The 20,840-nt window shown below is 37.9% G+C and overlaps 1 protein-coding gene and 1 long non-coding RNA gene across 2 annotated transcripts in view; one reads left to right on the top strand and one right to left on the bottom strand.

Annotated features, from left to right (window-relative positions):
- The window catches only part of LOC147583249 (uncharacterized), a 208,609-nt gene that overhangs the window by 47,776 nt on the left and 139,993 nt on the right, over positions 1–20,840 (bottom strand). The window contains exons 2-3 of the long non-coding RNA XR_015246804.1: positions 8,253–8,341; positions 2,731–2,877 (exon numbers count right to left, since the gene is read on the bottom strand). This is a non-coding gene — a long non-coding RNA (uncharacterized LOC147583249). The remainder of the gene's footprint in view (positions 1–2,730; positions 2,878–8,252; positions 8,342–20,840) is intronic.
- The window catches only part of UMAD1 (UBAP1-MVB12-associated (UMA) domain containing 1), a 223,378-nt gene that overhangs the window by 155,888 nt on the left and 46,650 nt on the right, over positions 1–20,840 (top strand). The window lies entirely within an intron of this gene.

Raw genomic sequence — 20,840 nt, 5'->3', positions numbered from 1 at the left:
TACAGCTTAGTTTTAGTAATTATTTAGGACCCTAGAGGATATGATCTGCATACTTTATTTTCCTCTTCTCTAGGCTCCTGTATTTTTCCTGGGCATGATCTTTGAATTTATTTTGAATCTTTTTGGCTGTTTCAGATTCCTTGGGTGGAGAAAAGGGTTAAAATTTGCACACATATATTTATGCAACACTTATATAAGTCTATCTCTTCTGCGTGATTTTTATTTTTCTAGGTTATAAGAGATATATATGCACACATACACAATTTCAATTTTCTTTTTATTCTTTTTTAAAATATGTGATAAAATTATACATGAGCTTTTTACTGTGAGGATATATGGACACAGGGCACTTATTTAACGTCTCTCCCATGCCTCGGGCTCACACACTGATGTCCAGTCAGTGTGATTTCTTCAGGATTGTTGTTGACTGGAGGATAAAGGTAAAAAGAGCCTCCTTGCCAGATCAGTAACTTTGTCCAGCTGCTTCCAGGCAGAGGGTACCTTAGGCACCTGCAACCTGCTTGCCCCATCAACCACTTCTGTGGCCTCCTTCTGCACACTTTTTCTTCATGCTCTAGATATAATTTTTAGATGGTTTACCAGATTTTAAATACAAGTATGGAAGACCTAGGAAGAGTGACTACCTGACTTAGAGATCTTGTCTTTGGGGTCATTCTTCACAGTAGCAGATTCACAGGACCCCTGCAGTAGCATGGAGAGCTGCCAGAACATGAGCTGTATCACCAGACCTCGAGCTTAGATCTTGGCTTTGCCATATACCAGTACCTTTGATAATACTTAGCCTCTTTGATCTTCATGTCCCTTTGCTGTAAAATGGGAGTGGAGATACTTACCTTGCAGGGTTTTGTAAGCATTAGATGAGTCAATATGTAATTTTTATTTATATGTCTATATGCACCGTGTCTGACATATACTGGGCCCTCTAAATGTTTCAATTGGAAGGAAATTATGGCTAATGCCTTGAAAATCATGCCAAAGTAAGGTTAAAGGGATTAAATCAGGAATCGTGCCCAGATGAAAGTTATAGACACCTAAAAGGCAGCAGCTTAAATTTAGGGCTTTATTTGTCCCATGTAATGACAAGGCTCTTGGAAGGTGGTGGAGGCACTGTTTTAGGAACTCAAGCATATCAAGGCCAATGTCCTATGAATCTTGATCTTTTCCTCATGGTTTGCAAGATAGCTTTCGCAGCTCCATCCATTATATCCAGTTTCCAGGAAGTTGGGGAAAGGAAGGATGGTGAAAGGAGAATAAAAGTGCCGGTGGCTCAATCAGTTAAGCATCCACTCTTGATTTCGGTCTAGTTCATGATTTCGGTCTAGTTCATGATTTCATGGTGCTTGAGATGGAGCCCTGAGTTGGACTCCCCACTGACAGTGTGGACCCTGTTTGGTATCCTCATTCATTTTCTCTCTCTCTCTCTCTCTCTCTCTCTCTCTCTCTCTCTCTCTCAAAAAAGTGAAAAAGTAAACATTAAGAAAAAAAGTGCCTGTGACCAGAAACTTTCCAAAACCTCTCTAGCAAGAGTTATTGGCCCTAATGTGTCACATGGCTACCCCTAATGGCAATGGAGCCTGGAACATGTTTTTAGCTTGGTACTTTGCTACCCCCAGCAAAATCAGCACTCATTAATGAGGAGGAAAGGAAAGGTGAATATTGGATGGACTGCAACACTCTCTGATATAGATATCATCCTATTTTGCTTTTAGTAGCTTCATTTTTCTAACAATAGACATCGGTGCAGATGGGAGTGAGGGATGTAGAGAGAAATACCCATTGGTGATAACTAGACTCTATTGGAGGCTAGAGGTCTTTGAGTAGTCAAAGGGGATGGGAAATAAAGAAGGATATTTACTTTATTATTACCTTTTGAACCTATGGTAAGTTAGGCATGGTGCTGGTAGGAATTTTACATATATATCTCATTAATTTTTACAGATGAGATGGGCTATATTATTTATATATTTCACTGAGGAGGCAATCAAGTGTCAAGGATATCAGTTTCCCAAGGTCACACAACCAGTGACAGTAATGGAGCCAGAAGTCAGACTTGCACCTGACCACAAAATCTTTGCTTTGCACTGCATGGCTTTCCTGTATAACTCTCAAGAAACCTGCTCTTGCACTTGGCTTTTATTTTCCATAGTGCCTTGTACTACCGGGGTCCATAATAACTACATTTGACCTAATTATTTGTGTACCGAATTAAACTGAACATCATGTAAAGAGCTGCTGGTTGCTGAAGGTTATATAGACGAGGCTGGTGCTTCCCTCTCATCATCACCACTCAGCTGGTGGTTGCTGCCTCTGTGTTTCTGCCTCTAGAGTCAGTACCCCCTAGGGACATTCCTTAGGCCAAAGGGAATATGGCAAAGCCCCAGTGACCATTCTCAGGAAGCCAGAATTCAAAATTGGAAGCTGATAGGATGATGTGACATGGAGACCGGTATCTTCTCAAGTCAGTAGCCAGGGAATTATCCTTGACTTTTTCTACCTCTTCCTCTACTCTAAAGCCAGTTGGTCACCAAGTCATTTTGTTTCTACCTCACCTGCCCTTTCCACTACCTCCCCACCACAGCTGCAGTCATTCAGACTTGATTATCTCCCACACGGACTGCAGAGAAGAGTTTCTGAAATGGCCTCCTTATCTTCAGATTTTGCCATCATTCAGTCCATTTGCCCACAGATCTGACCACGGAGCTGCCTTACCTGATGACATCAGGGGCTCTTCAGCTGCTTACAGAACCAAATCCAATGGCTCGGAGGCGCGTGCCCCATCATTACCTGGCCTTGCCCCGTTGTGATTTACAGTTTCTTACCATGCTGGGCAGAAATCACACTTGTGCAGAAGGGCCACTGAAGCAGATCAGAAAGAGGTGTACCATTTTTAGCTGGATAAATTTCCATGGGTGTTACTTTTTTTTGTTTTTTAAACCTTCACCTCATGCCTGTCAACACTGAGAACCAAAACCAGTATTGTGTGCTTTCAGCTTAGTTGCAGTTTTGCTCTGAAAGAAAAATGGGTTCAGATTCTAACCTAAGGTTATTTAGTCACCAAAACATCCTATTAGTAACTTGGCATTGGTATCTTTATCATTGCCTCAATAAAACCTGATTAGCCTGGTTAATAAGTTATAATTCCCTAGCTTCTTACCAAAGAGCATATTTGAAATATCAGACCATTTCATTTATTTCAATAAATACTTCATGAACACCTATTTTGAACAAAACTCTGTTAAACATTGCTCTCCATGTCTTAAAATTTCTGGATAATTACTCTGTTGAAGATTTGTGGTTAAAAAAAAAAAATCATATTGCACTTCTAAAAGCTCATCGTTGCAAACTCATGTAAGACAGTTGACCATAACTGAAGCCCAGGATTAGAGGCTATAACTGTGTTTTCAGCAGTAATTGTCACTCAAGCCAATTTTAGGACCAACCATCAATTAACCAAATGAATCAGTTAACCACTGCTTTCCTTAAGAAGTTAAGTGTTAAGGAGTTTTACTAATGCAGAAAGGTGGTACCCTGGGAGAGTATGAGATTGGAAAATGATTTATTATGAGAAGTATAAGGTTAAATTACATATAAATTACAGATGAAAGCATAATGTGAGAATGTTTTCTTTTTCTGAGGTATTACTTAATCTCATAAGTGATTTAAAGGTGTATTCTGTGTGCATCTCATTTTTTTAAGGTGTTGATTATGAAATTTATAATTCTATTAACCTTTTGGTTTTGGTTCCTAATATATTGCCTGCAATTGTCAGTCAAATCAAAACCCAAACTTGAAATTAAAATTGTCTAACAACAAATGAGAGACCAAAAAAAAACTCAACTGGCATTTAAAAAAAAATATTACGCCTTGTAAATTTTGAATGTTCAGATTTGAGGATTAAATACTGGCACCTCTCTGTCACTTATTTTTCTACTAATGATCATCCCTGCCTCAGCTTTTTAAAATGGTCTGTTGGGTTTCAGTTTAGCATGCAAGCCCTTAAGCTGTCTTTTGTAGTTTCATAAGGGCCAAGAGCTTGTTAGCCTGGAATTTAGTGTATTTTGATAGTCATTTGTTTTTAGTTATTCTTTTCTTGATTTTTTGGAACTCTTTTCATGAGGAAACTCCATGATTCTTACCAATTAGTCATAACCAGTTCGGATTTAGAAATTACATAATTTACTATTTGGAACACTACTTTGTTCAAAGACCAAATGGTAAAGATGTGGATATTTCACTGAATATAGGGTGATGTGGCTAATAATTAGATCCTCAGAGAAAAAAATAAAACTCTTGAAATTTGTGGCAGGATCAGAAATGCGGCCAGGGAAAAAACAAGTAGTTTAATAAATAAATACTTGTTATTAGTGAAAATTGAGCATGACCTTCTTAGGATTCAATCCTTGTTTTTAGTGGTATAGTTTGTGTTTTCACTGTGTTCATTAACACAAAGAACAAGTAACTTCTCTAGTGGCTTGAGATTGGACTCACAGGAAAACATTAGGTAGTAATTAAGAGCAAGGCTTTTTTTTTTCCTTAGTTTGTGAAATTTTAAGTATACTTCCTAATGGCGGTCACTACTTGCCACATGTAGCTATTGGGCACTTGCAATGTGACTATTCTGAATTCTGATGTGCTAGAAGTGTAAAGTATATACTGCGTTTCAAAGGCTTGGCATGAAAAAAAGATCGCAAGTATCTCAATAATATTTTATGTTGAGTACATGTTGCTATGATAATCTGGATATACTGGGCTGAAAAAAGAATATTAAAATTAATGTCACCTTTTTCTTTTAACTTTCTTACTATGGTTACCAGAAAACTGAAAATCACATATATGGTTCACCTTAAATTTGACTGGACTATGCTCATCTACTAGGCTAAAAAAAATCTTTAATATGTATAGTTAATATTGGTTATTAGCAACATATTTGATTCAGATTTTTAACATCTTGAAGAGACCATTTTGGGGGCAGTTTGGGAAGCCCATTTATTCTTTTGCTCCGTGCAAGGGTTGCAGGTTGAAGCAGCTGTTCTTTGGAATTGCCAACCCTGTTCAGTTGACTGATAGCAATCGATAGATAGTTATGGAAGGAATAAATGCCTCTTTGTTGTCACACAGCCTAAGTGAATGAACTGCACCTACTGTTTCTCTCCTTTCCACCTTTCTTCCCCTGAGGGCTTTGACGTCGTTAATAATTGGTTGATATTTATAGTAACATAAATCTAAACGCAGGTTTTCAAAGACCCAATTCATATATTACCATATACTATAAATGATGGTATGTCATAAGTTATCATGGCTTATCATCTTATTTACAACCCTTGGCTAATATTCTGTCACTTATTATATCATTACATATTATTACTGATGATAATATCTGTAACCAAAAATGAATTTTTCATACTGTGCTTTTATAAGAAACCAGCCGAAGCAGAGTCTGCATGTAGTAAGAGCTGGGACACAGGCACTTATTAATAATCAGCCTCTTTTCCAGTGAGATTTAACTATTTCCTTTGTGGGGGAAAAAATCATAGAAGAGCTGTGTGTATTTTATTTTAAAATCTTTAATTTATGAACTGTTTGACACCACCCTAAAACGTTTTGGAGCACTGAGGTTAGTAGAATGAGGTCACATTATGTTAGGCAGAGAGGCCATTGAATAGGCGTTGATAATAATAAAACCTATAAAGGTCATTCTGTGAAGATAAATGTAATATTTGAATTAGTCAGTCATTTGATTTCTCTAAAAACATAATAAGTTAATCTTGTTCCAAAAAAAAAAAAACCCTCCAATACTGGTAGTTTTCTTTTTAATGCCTTTCCTCTTAGGCAATCTTTTGTACATCATGCAAAGGACCATACAATTAGCATGAAATGAGAGAGTGCTTTTTAAATTTGATGAATAAGGGCTCTTTTTTCTCCAGCTGATATGCATGCAAGGTGGAGGTCTGTATCTCACCAGCAGACTATTTGGTTATCTATCCTATAAGTAGCTCCCAGTTTATATGTGTGCCTTAATGAGGACAGAGGTGTGGAAGTAATAAAAAAAAGAGCTGAAAGTGCATAAAAAAATAGCTCAACGCTTTAGTGTAAACGCTGCAAGATTCCCAGATTTGGACAGCTGGGCTTTCCACCTTGCCCTGGATTCCAAAGATGGCCGTGTCATCCTTTTTTTTTTTTTTGGCAGTCAATTGAGGACATATTAGTAAGACCTCCGTGAGCATGAAAAACTGTTTTTGGTGCTGGTGGGGTTGTCTTTTCTGTCATTTATCACGAAAAGTATTGTTAATTTTTTTTTCTAAGTGTTACTCCTTTAGAAAAGTTTTTATGCCTCTATATTATTATGGGCTGTTGGCTCTACAGAAATACTTGTCTTTGAAGTTGGAGTATTTGCAATATGTTAATGAACGTTACTCTTTTTTTTTTTTTTTTTTTTTAATGTTAATATACTGTTTCATTAGGTAGGAGTGGATGCTCCGCTCCTTGCTGTTTTAAATGGCACAGTGTTTAAGAGATTCCTGGTATTGCTGGGAAAGTTTTTATAACTTACCAGTCATTTTTGTTTTGGGCTTCATTATTCCCTCATATGTAGCTAAAGCATTTCCAATTGCATAAAAGAAGGCAAAATGGGGGCACCTGGGTGGCGCAGTTGGTTAAGCGTCCGACTTCAGCCAGGTCACGATCTTGCGGTCCGTGAGTTCGAGCCCCGCATCGGGCTCTGGGCTGATGGCTCAGAGCCTGGAGCCTGTTTCTGATTCTGTGTCTCCCTCTCTATCTGCCCCTCCCCCGTTCATGCTCTGTCTCTCTCTGTCCCAAAAATAAAATAAACGTTGAAAAAAAAATTAAAAAAAAAAAGAAGGCAAAATGCCACAAATCAGATAAATCGGTCATTAATTGAACCAACTCTTTTCTCTTAAGGTACTACCATAACTAGGACTTCCAGATGTAGCAAATAAAAAACAAAAAAAACAAGATGCCCAGTTAAGTTTGAATTTCAGATATACAACAGATTTTTTTTTAGCATAAGTTTGTCCCGTGCAATATTTGGGTCATACTTAGACTACAAAAGTCATCTATATTTGATCTGGCAACCATAACCATAGTTCAGCTTTCTTATTAATTCAAAGAACTCCAGAGCTATGTTAATTCTATGCTTGGATGTTCTGCACAATGCTGATTGCTGACCATCCCACCACAACCCAGTTCTTAGGGATATCATAATATAGTTACAATTCTTGGAAGCTCAAAGTGCTTCTAGTATGTTTTCTCATTTATCCACACATTGGAGGAAGATAGAAAAGGGCACACTCTATTCTCATCTTGCCTGCTTTTCATTTTAATAAAAAGGAGAAAGTAGTCTCTTACAAAGTGATAGGGCTTATTCTGAAAGCTAAGAGACCACCTATAGCAGAATTTGGATTATCCTCCTTACCCGTGTTTTTGGTTCATTTAGTAGGAACTCTCTAGCAGATTTTTAAAACTTCAAAACAAGTGAATTCAGAGAGAACATGCATATTCAGTGTATTTTATAAATGAGGAGGGCAGGTGAAAAGTGACTTTTCCAAAGTGAACACTGCCATCCAAGTGAAAGATTTTAAACTTCCCTATGCTCTCCCTTCTCCTCCTACCTTGCCCTCCACATAACAGATGCTGAGAAGAGCCACTCAAAATGCACGTCCTCATCCCTTGTCATCTGCATTATTACTGAGGTTTCCTAGGTGATATTTCTTCCTCCAGCCTCACTCCCTACCAAACTGACAGCTAACAGCAATTTTTCTAAAACATAAATCTCACCACACCACAATCTTACACAGTCTGTTTCAGTGACTACTTATCAGAGAAAGTCCATGCTGCTTAGCATGGCATTCAGTGCCCTTCCTGATCTGGGCTCTACTCAATTCCCTTTCTTTTACTTCTTCCTCAGCACTTGATGCTACAGAAATAGCAAAATATTTGAAATGCTTCAAACATGCCACTTGATTATCTCCAGCTTCTTCATTATCTCCAGCTTTTTGTGCATTGTTCCCTCTGACCGGAATGTATATCTCCTTGTATCTTCCTAGCAAAATCCTGTTCATCTTTGAAAACACTGAATAGGCATCATTTGCTCTGGGAGGCTTTCCCTGATCACACTTCCCGTATCCTTACAGTGAATTCTGTTCTCCTACTTCAACTTTTGCATACACTTGTGGTATCACATACACCACAGTGTATTGCAGTGGTTTACTCACATGCCCATGTGCTGTAGAAGTTTGCTAAGTTTTCTGAGGACAAGACATTATCATCATCATTGCCAAATCTCTGGTTTCTAGCGCAGAGCCTGGAAAACAACAAGCATTTGGAGATGTGTTTGAGTTCCTGAAATGATCGGTTGTCCACTAGATCAAACTTTAGGTAAATCTAGTCCCCTTGAACTGGTCCCATGCTTTAGCTGCTCCCTGACACAAGTTTTGTCCTTTCTTTCACAGCAGTTGGTAGATAGAGAAGTGACTCAATTATCAGCTGAATGACTAATCTACCAGTGCTATTTATTAGTTAACTGTGGAGTTTTTTTATAGGGTAAAGTACTCCCATACAGAGGGGTGGTTGTGGCAGCCTTACATAATAGAGTAATAGAAGTTTGCCTTCAGGTTCTGTATCTCCTTTTGTTTCTTGTGCTTTCTACCTCTAAGGCTGCCCATCAGTCTTTTTGGGGTGGGAACTGTGTCATGGGATGGAGGTCAGGAGGTGGGGGGCAGGGCACTAGATAAGGGAGTAGTGATTCTTACTATAGTAGCCTGACATTGCTCCTTTTCTGGACTAGTCTTCAAACTTATCTGTCTTTATGTTCCATCCCCTTGGGACCTACCCAATCATGGAAGTTAATTAATAAATTAATTCACAACAAGATATTCAATTATATTGAGAGCTTAAAGTGTAACTCCTCTCAGATAACACTTGCATTTTAACGAATGCTTTTAATCCCTATTTCCAAAGAATGAATACTGGCATGATACACTTTATAGTAAATATATACTTCATAATACCAAGGAAAAAAGTGTGTTTGAAAAAACTGGGGATCTTTTCATCTCCCCTCAAATAGTATTACCTAGGTGCTACTGTAAAGTGTATATACATGGATGAATCAGGAATTGCATTTGACTGCCTATAATGGACAATCATAAACTGGTGGTTTCAACGAATCAGGGTTTGTTTCTTTTTTCCATTGAAAAATGTCCTGGGTTCAGCAATTGAGGGCCAGTATAATGGCTCATGATACCATCAATGTACTAGACTTCTGTCTTTCTGCCCCACCACCCTTAACGTGTGGCTTTAAAACACCAGGTTGCCTCCTGATTACCAGATGGCTGCTGCATCTCCAGCCATTAAAGGAGGAGATTGAGGCAAAAGCAAGCCCCCTTTAAATAGCTTTTCCAAAAGCCCAATTCAATAGGTTTCACTTGGCTGTCTTTACTAGCAGGGATGGTTGGGAAATGTTGTTAGCTACGTATATTGCCGAGATACTTACCTATAACTAAGAAAGAAGGGAAACAGCCCACTGATAGACAACTAATAATCTTACAACCAAATTAGGGCAAATAATGTGTTATCTCGTCTTTATGGGATCAATTCGAATAAAAAATACTTAGAAAAAAACAGCTTATTGTAGTTAATATTATAATAGATTTTCCTATAAAATGCAGTTTTTAAAATTTTTTTATTTAAAAAATTTTATTTAAAAAAAAATTTATTTTACAAATTTTTTTTAAAATTTTTTTTTCAACGTTTATTTATTTTTTTGGGACAGAGAGAGACAGAGCATGAACGGGGAAGGGGCAGAGAGAGGGGGAGACACAGAACTGGAAACAGGCTCCAGGCTCTGAGCCATCAGCCCAGAGCCTGACGCGGGGCTCGAACTCACGGACCGCGAGATCGTGACCTGGCTGAAGTCGGACGCTTAACCGACTGCGCCACCCAGGCGCCCCTACAAATTTTTTAAAGTAGGCCCCACACCCAACCCTAACATCGAGAGTCACATGCTGTGCCTACTGAACCAGCCAGGCACCCCAAGGCACTCAGCTACTATGTGACTCAAACTCGAATTCGCATATATCAGACTCAACCCAAACACTTACTGCCAAGTCAGTGAATCAGAATTGGGAGCCCCAGTTCTGCCACAGGCTTGCAGAGCCCCTAGTTCTGAAGTAACTGCAGCTAGGTCAGTCCTCAGGGACACCATCCCAGCCAACCTCTGTCTGTGTGCACACTGTCATGCTTGCACGTGCCAGGGCTTAGCTGCCACCAAAGCCTGGGATCCGGAAAAGAAAGGAGAAACCCCAACCTATCTTGCCCCCTACTCTGCCTGCCTTATTGCCCATGAAGTCCTCCTGAAACCCAGCTTCCCAATGACCCTTCTCCTCAGCATCTACATAACCGGTGGTACAAACCCTCACTCTTCAGGAATCACTGACCAAGTTAGAGGGAATTACGTTTCAAAGTCAGTTGACCCAGATCATCAAGGCCTTTAAAGGCCAGATCTCAAAGTTCGACTTGTATTTTGTATGTGATTAGCAGGTCACTCGCTAACAAGAAGTAGACGAAAGAATCAGTGGTTTTCCATCAAAACACAAAGAAGGAACATTATTATAAGGTAAAATTTCTATATAATGACCGTATAGTCATGTCACTTTTGAAGGAAACGTTGTAAGTGCATTGCAATATCTACCAAACATTTTCTTGTTCTATCTATGGCAATTCTTAGCACTAATGCTAATAAGGACTTGGCTTTGGATATAGCAGCTAGCAATTTTTTAGAAAACCAAATTTGGTGAGGAGGGTAAATTATATAGGAAATAGATTTTGGATGAAAATTTTAAATTGTCATATAATGAACAGTAGCAATGACATACCTACATTTAACAGGCAGTCTAATCCTATCAGTAAAAGCTGGTTATAGGTTTGGGGAACAGGTGATTTCTATTTGACTTCAAATTTTAAATATAGTCATTCAGCAAATGATTTTTAAGCATCAGCATTGATCGTACTTCTGCATTATCCATGGCAGTGTGGGAGAGGTATACAAATACACTCAGTGAGTGCAGGTCATTTGACTCTCTGGATAAAAAATTAAAGCTCATTTTACTTTTTATAAATGTAAATGAACAGAAAAAAAGGCTGAAGCCTGAGCTAGAAATAAAACCATAGTGCTTTAGGTCCATATCATGGGTCTCGCTGAAATAGCACATTTCATTTTTACTCTAAAGAAAGATACAGTTAATAATCTGATATCCTTTTGAAAATCAATTCCCTATACTTCATATTAGTGATGAAAAATATTTACGATGTAAAGGTATATGTTAATTTTACACCAGTCCTAATAAAAGCTAAGAAAAAGATGCAGTATCAGCCTTCTGGATGTCCTTGGTCAGGTAGAATTTAAGGGCTTGAGTCATGGACGACTCATCCTTTTTCCTTGCATTTAATTATTTACTAAGTCCTGTCAGAGAGTGTCTTGTTTGTCCTTTCCTTTACCTCTCCTATGCCAGGACCAGAGATCAGACCCTATCATCCCTCATCTGATTTATTACAGAGCCTCCTGACAGATCTTTCTCATGGCTTTTGCCTTTCTGGTATATTCTTTACATGGTGTCAGAATTTTGTACTTAAGTTAAAAAAGGAAAAAGAAAGAAAAAAGTTGTATTCCCACCTCCCCCCATCCCCTGTCAAACATCTAGTGTCACCTGTTACTTAACAGAACCATATAAAACTGAGCTTGGCATTTACCAGTGGGTCTGCAGCTCCTGCCAGGCCCCTCCAGGGCTGCATTCTATTACTTCCACTTCCCAGACCTGCCTCCTGCTTGCATAGCTCTCTGCCTTGCTTGCTGGGCACTTGGTGGAATACCCTTTCTGCAGTAGCTACAGTGGAGGATAGCCCTGACCTTCAAGCCTAGCCCAGAATGTAACCGTTTTCCCTGGTCCCCCCATCGGAAGCCAGGTCTTTGTTTTAGGCACTCCCACACTAAGTTGGTCTTTACTTCTATAAGGCATTTAAAAAATTTAGTTCTGTGTCCTAGTGTCTTTGTCCCTTTGTGTGTTCCCTAGTCCTTCCTTTCTCTTTTTTTTTTTTTTTGCTCTGGGTACCCAGTAACTTTGGACCAACTTTGAAATATAGAAAAACAGTCATACTGATTCTTCCTTTTAGCATGTTTTCTACTTTTCCTTGTCCCTATATACTTCAGTATTTTCTTTTATCTTCTATCAGGTATTGCCTCAAAACCTTTGTAGGAAGGGCAATACTAACGCTTGAGTAAATATAAATAAATGCATAGACCATGTGTCTGTGGAATCAGGAACTGTGTCTTGCTCATCTTTGTATCTTCTAGCACTGTCTCCACCAGATAAGTGAATTGAATTGGAGCATATTTCCATCCCTACATCTTTATATAAGTATCTGCATACAGAATTTCTCATCAATTTTCTGAAGTGGCTACAAGAATTTTTCTTAATTATAAAAAATAAACCGGGGGCACCTCGGTGACTCAGTCAGTTAAGTGTCCCCCTCTTGATTTCGGCTCAGGTCATGATCTCATGATCTGTGAGATCGAGCCCCAGGTTGGGCTCTGCACGGTCAGTGGGGATTCTCTCTCTCCTTTCTCTCTGCCCCTCTCCCTCTCATACATGTGTGCACATGCTCTCTGAAAAATAAACAGTTCTTAAAATGTATATTTTGTTGTTAAAAATGAACCCTCCTATATCTCTCATTCTTAGATAAAATATTAAGATTATATAAATACTAATGATACACTCATTCATTTATAAGGAAATTTATTTGTATTGTTTGTATTAAGTTAGATATTCTGGGCTTGTGTAAATTGAGTGCTCATGACTAGTAATCTGATGTAAATTCAGAACAGTTAGAATTAAGGTACCATTACTTTTACTGGTTTAGCCCCTCACCTCCTATCTTTATGCCCACCATGTCCTCAACTCACAGCTGCCACAGCCAGACTTTATCTTGCAGAAACTTACTCCTCTTACATGTTTTTTAGATGTTTATTTGTTAAGAGAGAGAGAGAGGAGGGGAGGGTCAGAGGAAGAGGGGGACAGAGAATCCAAAGCAGGCTCTGCTGTCAGCCCAGAGCCCAATGCAGGACTTGAACCCACAAACCGTGAGATCATGACCTGAGCTGAAATCAAGAGTCAGATGTTTAACTGAGCGAGCCACCCAGGTGCCCCGTCCCTTTACATATTTTTCAAAGTTCCATTCATTGGGGGTGCGTTATATGATTCTATATACTTTTTTTTTTATTATCTGTCATATTTGATCATAAAATCAAACCAAGGAACAAAAAGTTCTACTTGTTAGTTCCATTCATTTTTTTTTATTTGAAGTATAGTTGTCACATGTTACATTAGTTTCAGGGGTACAACATAGTAATTCAACAAGGTTATATGTGATACTATGCAAACCATAAGAGCAGCTACCATCTGTCACCACACAGGGCTATTGGAATACAATTCGCTACTTCCCGTATGGTGTACCTTTTATTCTTGTGACTTATTCATTCTATAACTAGAAGTCTGTATTTCTACCTCCTTCTGGCAACTGTCAGTTTGTTCTCTGTAGTTTTGGATCAGTTTCTGCCTTTTGTTTATTTATTTTCTATATGTAAGTGTAATTATACAGTATTTGTCTTTCTCAAACTTATTTCACTTAGCATAATACCCTCTAGGTCCATCTATGTTGTCACAGATAGCAAGATCTCATTCTTTTTGATGATGGCTGAGTAATATTCCATTGTGTGTATGTATGTGCGTATATATGTATACATATGTATGTATACATACATGTGTATACATATGTACATACATATATGTACATGTGTATACATACATTTTTACACACATACCACATCTTCTTTATTCATCCCTTTACCAGTGGACACTTGGGTTGCTTCCATATCTTGACTATTGTAAGTAATGCTACAATAAACATAGAGGTACATATATCTTTTCAAATCCGTGTTTTTGTTTTCTTTGGGGAAATACCCAGTAGTGGAATTACTAGATCGTATGGTATTTCCATTTTTAATTTTTTGAGCCCCTCCCCCGCCCCACCAATGCTGTTTTCCAGTGGTTGCAGCAGTTAGCATTCCCACCAGTGGTACAAGAAATTTTGTTTTTCTCCACATCCTTGCCAACACCTGTTATTTCTTGTCTTTTTGATTCTAGCCATTCTGACAGGGGTCAGGCGATAGCTTATTGAGGTTTTCACTTGCATTTCCCTGATGATGAGTGATGTTGTACATCTTTCCATGTGTCTCTGGGCCATCTGTAGGCCTTCTTTGGAAAAATGGCCATTCAGAGCCTCTGCCGGGTTTTTTTTTTTTCCCAAGTAATCTTAAGCCCAATGTGGGGCTCGAACTCATGACCCTGAGATCAAGAGTCATGTGCTCTGCTGACTGGACCAGCCAGATGCCCCTTTTTGTCCATTTTTTAATCAGAGTATTTTTGGGGTGTCGAGTTGGAGAAGTTACTCATATATTTTGGCTATTAACCCCTTATTGGCTATGTCTTTTATAAATACCTGCTTCTCTTTAGTAGGTTGTCTTTTTGTTGTGTTGGTTTCCTTCACCGTGTAGAAGCTTCTTATATTGATGCAGTCCCAATAGTTTCTTTTTGCTTTTGTTTCCCTTTCCTAAGGATACATAGCTGTAGTTGATGTCAGAGAAATTATTGCCTCTGTTTTCCTCTAGGAATTCTATGGTTTAGGTATTATATTTAGGTTTTTAATCCATTTTGAGTTTATTTTTGTGTGGTGTAAGAAAGTGGTCCAGGTTTCTTCTTCCTCATGTAACTGTCCAGCTTCCCCAGCACCATTTATTGAAAAGACTGTCTTTTCCTCATTGTATATTCTTACCTTTCTTTGTCCATACAAGCGTGGATTTATCTCCGGGCTCTTTGTTCTGTTGATCTATGTGTCTATTTTTGTGCCAGTATTTGATCACTACAGCTTTGTAGTATTACTTGAAATCTGATATTCTGATACCTCCAGCTTTGTTCTTCTCTCTCAAGACTGCTTTGGCCATTCGAGGTCCTTTTGTGGTTCCATACAAATTTTAGGATTATTTGTTCTAGTTGTATTACAAATGCTATTGGTATTTTGACAGCAATTGCACTGAATCTGTAGACTGCTTTGGGTCTGAGATATTTTCATATTTTTCCATTTGTTGGTGTTCACTTTGATTTCCTTCGTCAGTGTTTTATAGTTTTCAGTGTCTAAGTCTTCCACCTCCTTGGCAGGTTATTGTTTTGGTGCAACTGGAAATGAAATTGTCTACTTAATTTCTCTTTTTACCACTTCGTTATTATCATGTAAAACACAACCAACTTCTGTGTATCAATTTTGTATCCTGCACCTTGACTCAATACTGAAATTTAATGAATTTATTATTTGTCATAGTTTTTTTGTTTTTTTTGGTGGGGTCTTTAGGATTTTCTATGTATGGTATCATGTCATCTGGAAGTAGTGAAAGTTTAACTTCACTTTACTAATATGGATGCCTTTTAGTAGCTCCATTCTGGATAGTTTGTGTTCTTTTGAGTAAAAGAAGTCAAAATAGTCTCCAAATCAGAGGTCAGTTTTTGCTGTTCCGAAGTTTGATTACTTAGTTTTGCACTGGGTTTAGCCTCATTTTTACTGATTATCTGAACCAGACTCCCCATTGAACCTCCCTGGTGACCTGGTCCTGTGTTCAGAGCCAGGGGCTAGGAACTCCAATTCCCTTTGTGGCTTTTTGACAATTACCTAACTTTCCTGTATTTCCTCATTGACACCATTGGGATAATTGCCTTTTCATACCTCATAGGAGTATTGTAGGATTAATTAATGTTTGTAAAGTGTTTTCAGGATCATGATGAAAGGTATTAATTTGTAAGCATGTGGTATTATTATAATTATTAGTAGTAATAGGGATGGTTGTTTAATGCAAATTTTCATCTAAGTGTAGTGTCATATTTTCAAAGGACAACCTCTTTCTTTGTGGCCAGATGTGGATACAATTAACCCTTTACCCTTTATTTTGAAGATACAATTAGCCAATTGTGTGTGCAATTAGACGTGTATGCAGTTTTTGCCAGAACAACTAATTACAGCCTTGGTAAAAGTCCTTTGAAAATGCTGGCCCTTTGAATCTTAACTGTCCCTATCTGTGTAATAAGCAATTTGTGCTACGCATATTTTGAGGCTGCGGAGGCTCCTGAATGTTGAAGAATTGCTCTTGCAGTTACTGGAGAAAGATTTTATTTTCTTGAAGCCCTAGCATTGTATTTTGCCATCAAGCCTAAAAACCCTTTCACGTAGTTCTGGTTTCAAAGGTTTTATTGATTTTTCTTAATCTTGACATTCAGCTGAAAGATTTTCCACAGGCTGCATTTTGTGAAACAGGTTTTTCTTTTGTAATTTTTTTCTCCCTTGAAAACTCCATTTCTTTTCTGTCTCTAATCCAAACATATCATCTCTTATTACCCTTACTCACTAAATAGCAAGTGAGAAACAGATTAGTACTGATCCTCTCTTCCCAGATGTGGCTTTGTGACACCATTTTACACGGGATTTTTAATCACTATAATGTAAATTCTATATATACAGAAGAGTAGAAAGAATACTGAAGAGACCAGGAAGGTACTGTTGTACCCACTGCTCTCCTGTTATTGAGGGAAGGGGGGATGTTCATGGCTTTTAATGAGAAGTTTAAAACAGCCTCTTTTAAGATACTTACACTTTGATACTTCTCACTGATCATCCTTGAACTTGACTTTGTGCAGAACACTATCCTACACCATGGGAGATTCAGAGCTGAGCAAAGCACACTTGTCACCTTCTAGGAGCTTAGTATCAAGAGTTGACGATGAGAAAGGTGTTCAGGTCTGCACACTCCAGTAAGTGTTGTACAAACAAAGTGCTGGGGTAGGGTGTTTGGTAGAAATGGGGATTACACTGATCCAGGGACATCAGCAGAAGCTTCTCTGAAGCTGCATTTTAGATAGGACCTGAAGGACAGGTCAGCATTTTGGTAGACAAAATGGAAAGTTTGATAGAGAAGAGGGAACGTTTTTGGGTGAGTGAAGGCAGCAAGATGCTAAAATGGAGACAGGTTCAGGGAAGGGTGGTTGGTTTTGCTAGAGTTGTAGTGACCTTGTGAAGGAAGTGGTAGGAGGTAGAAAGGCAGCCTGGGACCACACTGTGGAGAGCCTTCAAGGGAGGGAGCAAAATTCATACTTATCTCAGCTGTCAGATTGAAGCAATGATAGGGGTTTTGATAGAACGATATGACCAGTGCCAGGCCTAAAAGGGAAGCAGGCTCGCTGCATCCCGGATGAAGTGCAGTGTGACGGAGTAGAAGAGGAGAGGTGCCTTTGGAGATGGTGCCAGAATGAAGACCAGTCATCTCTGTGGACTGTTAGCATTGGGAGTGAAAGGGGAGTCGTTAGACACCCAAGGCATGCTGAGGACTTAGTATTTCTTGATATTGGCAACTCTCCTGACATGGAGGTGAAGGACAGGAAGGAGCTAGGTCAAGATGCCTGGGAAGAAAGAGGAGAAGTACCTTTCACTGAAATAGAGATGTCAGGAGGGGGGCAGATTTAATAGCACTAACTCTTGGGAATTACCACACTGTGGCATGTTTATACAAACAGACAACGATAGCAGGATAGAAGAAGATTAATTCTAGATAGCAAATGTAATGTTTCCAATAAGAATGGTAGAAGGGAAGTATATTTTATCTCAACAACAGCAAAATCAGCTGGTATTGCTGGGGCGCCTTGTTAACATGACAAATGAGAGCATATAAACAGAAAGCTTGAAGAAATTAAATACATTTCTCAGAGCCTATTAACCTTTATACTATGAAAAACTAATTGGAGTGCTTTTATATATATGCTAAGTGTCCAAAACACAACTCTGTGTGTGCTTTAAAAATATTTTTTTTAGTCACTGAAAAGTAGCTACAATATTGGTGGTTACTTTTAAAAGTTTCTTTTTAAAATAATTGAAATAAAGAAGCCAGAGCAAAATAGTACTCTCATCTCTAATCTTAGGAAAGTCTGTTCCCCATCTCATTCTGTCAAACACTGGTTTGTAAGGAGGTTCTATGGGTAATTTATCATGCCAGCAGCCCCAAGAATGTGGAGATCTACCCAGGTATCCCTTAAACCCTCAGATAACCTCATATAATTCTGTCATCCATAAATTTCCTAGCCTCTTTCCAGCCTTTTTACATTTTCATGCTTCACCATGTCACTAAACAATAAATCTCATGATTCAGGGACTTATTACCAATTATTGAGGAAAAAAGAAGTCTTCTCAACCGTCATTGGTAAAATGAAAAGTCCATAATCCATATGGTAGATGCTCTGTACACATAATTTCTGTCACCTTTTTCCTTAAGTAATGGGGCATTGTGGAAAGACTATGAGCTTTGGAATATATCTAGTTACCTTCTCTATAAAGTGCAAATAATGAAACATTATCCTTCTGGTTGCTCAGGCTGAATCTTTGGCGTTCTGCTGACTCCTCCTATCTCTCATACGTACAGCCAATGTACCAGCAAATTCTATCAGCTATACCTTCAGCTACTTCCAGATCCATCACTTCTTGCCCCCTTCACTGCCACCTCAGTTCAAGCAAATATTATCTACTGTCTGGATTATTATAGTAGCTTCTTAACTCCTTTCTTCCACCTTTGTTGTTCAGCAGTCTATTCTCAACTACAGAAAGGACACAGTGATTCTTTTCAAACACAAGGCAGTTGACTTTCAAGTACAAGCCAAAGTCTTTGACTGCAACCTCAAGGCCCTATACAATCTGGTTTCCTAGTGGCTTCTTCTCCTACTACCATTTCCTTTATTTATGCTCTTCCAGTCTCACTGCCTCCTGGTTGTACAAACTCCTGCCTCAGAGCCCTTGCATTGGTTGTTCTGGCCTGGAACACCCTTCCTGCATCTCCTAAAAGTGTTTCTTCAGTTACCCTCTGATAAAATGGTAACTCCCCACTCCATCATGCTCTGTGCCTCCTTTCTGCTTTATTTTTCTTCATAGTACCTGTCACCATCTACTATTATACAATGTATTTCGCCTAATTGTATTATATGTCCTTCCCAGGGCTTGTAACAATACAAACTTTTTGGCAATGATTATACATCAGAACAACACATATCATTCCTGAAGGCATAGCACATAGAATTACACACAGCATCCTGATATCAAATTCAACATCATTTTTGTGCAGAAAATTGATCATTTAACCTGTGGTGCTGTTGAACTATACTGCTTTCAAAAAGCATTCTTCCATTGTTCTGTTCACTCATTCGTGCTTATGAGATCTTCCTGTGATTTGTCTGTTTGATATTGTGTTCCTTAAAAGGTACAGATAAATCTGACATTTACAAAAATGTTAGGTCAGTCTTAGTAATGGTTTCCAGATACTGAGATGTAAAATTTTTTTCTCATCTAAATTTATGTCTATTCAAAATTTTTATTTCAGTTCCATGAATAATTTTTCTAGTAGCTTTGGGGGAATAAAGTTTGTCAAGCTCCCCCCCTCCCCAGTGGAATCTAGTAAGAACTTTTTAGTAATGATTGAGTCAACAATATATGTCTGCTTGGAAAATACTCCGTTGAGTACCAAGTAATTTATATACATATACAGAACAAATATACACATCAAAAAGGTAAATTATTCAAATATTCTGTTCTTATTAGATTATTAGAAGTGTATTAGCTGCTCATCATCGTTGTAATTCTAGGTCTGTCTGTATTTCTGTTTTTGTTTTCTTTTCTATATGTTGGTCCTGTTTTTGGATGGAATAGTATTTGTGACTCTTAAATTATGGATTCTGTCCTTATCAACAACAAAATATGGTCTATATGTTTTTAAAAGCATTTTCCTGTTACTTTTTACATGACATTTTATTCTAATCCTGGTTTTTGGTTTGCCTTTTTTATTTTTAATCTTGGTTATTTCTAGTCATTCATTCATTTGCTGATTAGTACAACACATCTATTGAGGTTCTAGCCATACAGGCATGAAGGAGACAGCCATATTCCTCTCTTATGAGGTTTATATTCTAGTGCAGAGAATTGGGCAATAAACAAAAACAATTCTAAGAGTAGCATGTTCTATGAAGAAAATAAAATAGAATTGTGTGCCAGCATGACAGGCAGCACAATAAGATGAAAGTTTTAAGTAACAAAAGGAGATTATTTGTCCTTTATTGAAGGGCTTTAAAACACATTTCTTGAAATAACTGATTTAAGATCACACATCTCAGCTATCTTATTTTAGGTTTTCTGGTGTTTCTTTGTTTCCTTTTATTCTTTTCATTCCTCTGGATAATCTCTTTTTTTTTTTTTTTTTTTCTCCAGTGATATGGAAGATGTTAACACTTTTGTTTACATAAGTGGCTCTTTTTACTTTCTCTAAAAACACTCTCTGATCTAAATTTTGACTGTCAAATCTGAGAATTACATCTTTTGTTTGCCCCTTTGTAACATATAAAATATAATTTCCATACTCCTTACTTATAGTCTTTATTAATGTAATCTTAAGTGTCAGATTTAATCAATTGTATTAAGTACCTATTCATAATTGGGTTTCATATCCACAATTAAATTGATTTACCTCTATATTTAACTTTTAATGGTTACCATCAGTCTTTATAATTTTATCTTTCTGAATTTCCTAATTTTGATGCTAAACTTTATATAATTACTTTTAAAATGGCTTGAATAATTATCTTAAGCTCTTATATATTTAAAACTTGTTTTTGTTTTCT

The sequence above is a fragment of the Puma concolor genome, chromosome A2, assembly GCF_028749965.1.
Source record: "Puma concolor isolate L17-30 chromosome A2, mPumCon1.1.hap2, whole genome shotgun sequence".
Lineage (NCBI taxonomy): Eukaryota > Metazoa > Chordata > Mammalia > Carnivora > Felidae > Puma > Puma concolor.
The sequence above is the reverse complement of the archived record's forward strand: the minus strand, read 5'-3'. Positions and strand labels throughout refer to the sequence as shown.